General features: G+C 40.9%; 1 protein-coding gene across 1 annotated transcript in view; it reads right to left on the bottom strand.

The window, feature by feature from the left end:
- LOC116701441 (hippocalcin-like protein 4) overlaps positions 1-5028 on the bottom strand; it is an 80402-nt gene that overhangs the window by 74606 nt on the left and 768 nt on the right. The gene's annotated exons all lie outside the window — the stretch shown is intronic.

Below are 5028 nucleotides of genomic sequence, written 5' to 3'. Positions count from 1 at the left end.
CACACACACACACACACACACACACACACACAATGAACCGGCAATGCATGAGACCAATGAATGGTACATCTGGCCACAGGCTTACCACAAAATGGAAGAGATACAGAAAGCGTGGGGTGCTTGTGGGTGTCGTAGCATCATTCATCTACTGCTATGGACAAAGAAGGGAAAAGAAAGGACTGGAAAAACCAACACACATGCACAGACGGGAAATTGTAGCGTATATTGTTGCTCCAAGCTGATTCTATTCTATTCCACAGTATGTGGATCAATAGGTCTTTCCAGATTAGAGGAAGTAGCTATTATCCTGTGTTTTCCAATCCAGTGAACTGTCAGTCAGCTGTTATCTGTAACTGTAGCTTCTTTCTCACCTCCGATTGTAGCAAACCGGGAATTATGTCTACGTCTAACATTATTGCTCAGACCAAGCAATCATTGCTGTACAGGCACTGAAGCTACACCATTGAGAGGCACTTTTGTGAATCCTGCTAAGATTTAATGAGAGTACACAATTACAGTGTACTGTTTTGAGATAGGAAAAGTGAGAACATAGCAATGGTAGTGTTCATATGAAGTCTTGAAGTACAGTTGAAAAAGAAAACATTAACATAACAGTGGAAGCGCCATCATCTATTCGGATTATCACTCAGCAGAGTGTACTTAACCGGACTCGAGGCAACAATCAGGCCTGATTTGCAGTCTACGCTCTCAACAGTTAGAGGCACAATCCGTGATTTGAATATATGAATAAGGGGTAGCTCCACCATCACCATTTAAAAGACAAAATTGGAAAATGATGTCACTCCCAAAGTGGTGCAGAAGGTGCAAAAGCTAAAATGCCAAACAAAACTAAAATGCCAAACAAATACAGAATACCCGCCCCCCCCCCCCCCCTGCCCCAGATTCATGAGCGACATTACCATAGCATCCCTGTTACTGTCTCTGCTGACTCGATAGATATAGATGATAGATTAGATAGATAGATAGATAGATAGATAGATAGATAATAGATAGATAGATAGATATTTATTGATCCCTAAAATTGGGAAATTACAGTGTTACAGCAGCACACAAAATATACATACATACAATATACATGAAATAATAATAATAATAATAATAATAATAATAATAATAATAATAACAACTAAATATATGAATATAAGAACAAATATTTAAATATATACAAGATGGGAAAAACAAAATGTGCAACTGTTTAGGTATGCTAAAATGTAAATGAACCAATCGTGCCGGTTGCCCTTATTGCAATATTGTGGTGTCTCAGAGTCTCATCTACCCCCCAGGGATGACGTGTTGAAGAGTTTTATTGCCTGTGGTATGAGTGATTTCCTGTAGCGGTCCGTGCGGCATTTAAACTGTCGGAGCCTCTTAGAGAAGCTGCTCCTCTGTTGGACCAATGTGGGGTGGAGAGGGTGGTCAGGGTTATCCATGATAGATAACAGTTTGTTCAGCGACCTCCTCTCCACCACAGCTTCAAACGTGACCTATTTGCAGCCGATCACAGAGCCTTCCTGATCAGTTTGTTCAGTCTGTTTTTGTCGCTGGCTCCGATGCTGCTGCCCCAGCAGATGGCGGAGGAGAACAGAGCGCTGGCCACAACAAACTGGTAGAAGATCTCCAACATCCTGCTGCACACGTTGAAGGATCTCAGCTTCCTCAGGAAATAGAGTCTGCTCATCCCCTTCTTGTAAACAGCAGTGCTGTGGCTCTATGTTAGCCCACGTTAGGTTGTGGATTAGCAAACTGTTGCTAACAGATGAGGTTAAACTGACCTATTGAAGACAGTGAAACAACTGAGATAATGTTATTACTCCCTTGTCATTCCGCATCAGTTTTCATTCCATTGAAATCACAGCGGTTTCTGCGGCGTTGAAACCATGGTTGGAACCGCTGACCGATGTAAACAAGGCCCCGGTCATACAACTTCTTTTATATCCTCCTGTTGTAAGTTTTTAAAGTTTCTATTTCAGATATGTTGGGTTTTTTTCAATGAAATTTCCCAAAAATAACCGAATGAAGTTAGCTAGAAGCCTACATGTAACATAGAATTGGGTAATAATTCATACTTTTATACATGATTCACAAAACAGAGGACACCATGTGATTGCATAGGAAAGTGCATCAAAAGTGTCAGAGAAAGCCTCCAAAGCTTTAAAACCATCCAAAGAAATTGTCAGAAAAAAGCATCAAAAGCCTTAAAAAATAAAAAGTCAAACATTTTAACATAAGTGTCTAAAAAAAAAAGTCTACATATGGTCGACGGAAAAACAATACAAGGGTTAAATTTGTTTTGTTTTTCAGTCCTTTTCCCCTTTTGCTGTGTTGTTGACAACTCTTGTTGAAAGCTCCTGGGTGGCCGCTGCCTCCCCCCTTTCCCCCCCTCCCTCATCCCTTGTTTGCACACGCCACCTCGTGCTGATTGGCTGGAATAGGGATGTTTGGCTTGTGCACAGCGTTGTTTGTTTTGTAATATTTATAATATGTTTGTCATGTAATGTAAAAAGTCAACTGGGACTCTATGTGAACAATCCTGCGATTTGTATGCAGAGTACAGTTGATTTAGCATTTGAAGGTATTACATTAGAGGAGATTTAAAAGTTCTGAACACGGAGCAGCATTTGCTACGTAAAGATATGGTGGAGTAATGGCATCCTGAGCAGAGAAGAAAGTCCCACTCTGTCTGTTTGTGTTGTAATTCCAGCTTCTCTGTTCTTTGTTTTGGTAGCGAGTCCAGCCGTGCGTGCATGTTGGTGCACGTGAGTGCACGTGCGTGCCTTGTGCTTCGGTATCCGACCCAGAGGGCTGTGGGAAAACGTCTGTTTATCACAAGGTCGGTGTGGAGGCAATCACAGCCCACTTTTTTTCAGTATTTCAAGCACAGCCCCTTTAAGTAGAAGAACACATTTTAATGTGATAGTTATATTGAAGGAGGAGGAGCTGGTACTGAATAAGATTCTAACTGTGCCCCTTTATGCCTTCCTCTCATGGGATGCTCAGCACCACTGGAGACCACTGCCTTACTCTTGAAAGCTATACAGGGTCTGCTGAGTGTAAAAGTGGCTTGCAGTAGAAGTAAAGCAGAGCAGACCCATCTGTATTGATAGCATCACCTAACCTAGACAATGTGACACTGAGTAGTAAATGCGTGTCCTTCGGCACTGAGACCCATCATGCACTAAAGCAGATGTGGTAAAGAAACAGACATGGGGCCAACATTGTCCAACCCGGCCCACTGGTGGAAAATGTCTTTGTCAAAGAAGAGAAAAGTGGACATAGAGTGTTGGGTTTTCCAAGAAAATAAAAGACAGGTTCCTACTTCTTCAGAGAGGTAAATGGGCCGTGTGACCAGTGACCAGTGTGCTCATGCGTATCGCCACAATCAGCCTCGTTTCTTGTTCCATCCTCACCAGAATACAGTAGAAAACCGAGACATGTTGTTGGAATTGCACTTGCGTGTAGTTTTTTGAAGAAAAAAGAAAGAGGCGCTTTCTTTCTCCCACGTTTTTGGCGCTTTTTTGATGCTTTTGATTGTTTTTTTTTAAACATTTGTCGCTTTTTCCACGCTTTCTTTCAACAAAACTTACTGTATGTGTGTGTGTGACATTTTACCTATTTGTTGCAGAAACTATGAATTATTTTATTAAGACTAGAGGATGTTGAGTGAATCACAGACTGGTTTATGTAGGATGCTGTTTTGAAACCATTTATGTAAAAAAGATTTCAAATGTTAAACAATTTAAGAAAACACCCCAAATTCTAAATTCAATTGATTTTACCTGCGAAGACCACCAACAATGGACATCCATATTGTTTTGGGACAATTTGGTTGAAAGAAACCTATATTTTTGATCTAAAAACTTTGAAAACAGGTCAAATGTGACCCGTAGACAACACAAAGGTTAAAGGCGGGCACTGAGACCATCTGTCTGTCAGATGTGTCTATCACTGGTGTGCATTTGTTTGTGTCTTTCCATAATGAAGGAATATGGTTTTGCTTTGTATTGCTTAAGAACGCAATCAATGAACTTTATTTACTCTATGGTACCAGCACGGCATACAAATACATAGACACATATACGGTCAGTTGCTGTGATGTAATAACCCATGTGATAGGATCCTATCTGGTGCACATTGCCTGAAGGCCACCGGTAATGTGGACAAGCTCACACACAGCACACATTGGAAGCTGGTCCTATTGATTGTTCGCGGCCTGGTGTCATTCACAGAGGACTGGATAATAACGCCAGGACTAAACCACTTGTTCAGCCTGTTTTTAGTTCTCTGTCTGTATCTTCCTCCCTCTTTATCCATCCAATTTAAAATGATGTAGAAGGCTAAACACTGAGACTTTCTGCCACTCTATATGAGGGCTGCACGATATGAGAAAAATAAGCAATGCATGACAGCGCTGTCGAATAATTACTTGTGACGAATAAACCGATATTCAAGCAGTTCTTCATCGCCAATGCTTTCAGTATTCTGCTAAAATGCAACAAATTGCTAGTTGAATTTCTTTCAGTGAACAAATTGAACATGGAATGGATATAAAAGCCACCATTAAAAAAAGAATGACGTTATATTTCAAAGTGCAGTTTTCTACTGATATTTTCTTTCAACTCACACAAAAGATGTTGAGTGTCTTGTGCGATGTGTCACAGCCTTGGGCGATGTGTTTATTGCACCAAATGGTATCGCAACGACTATTAAAAAAAATTAAAATAGAGATTAATTTTACGTGTTATGCAGCCCTAGTCTTTATGCACTTATTATAGTTGAAGCAAACACCAGCCACTCTAAAGCCATTCCAGCCCTACAATTGCAGTCCTCAAGCACAGACAGGCACAAATTAACACATATTTGATTCAATTTCCATGCTAATCCATGCGCTAGGCCTACGTGTGCAGAACAGGGAGCAAGAGTCCAGTTTCAGTGATGCGACACACAGGTGGCCTTATTTTCTTCATCCACTGATTGCACCCAGAGCATGAAGGACATTCTGGCACTGAC

The sequence above is a fragment of the Etheostoma spectabile genome, chromosome 14, assembly GCF_008692095.1.
Source record: "Etheostoma spectabile isolate EspeVRDwgs_2016 chromosome 14, UIUC_Espe_1.0, whole genome shotgun sequence".
Lineage (NCBI taxonomy): Eukaryota > Metazoa > Chordata > Actinopteri > Perciformes > Percidae > Etheostoma > Etheostoma spectabile.
Note: the sequence above shows the minus strand (reverse complement) of the source record. Positions and strands in the feature narration are given on the sequence as shown.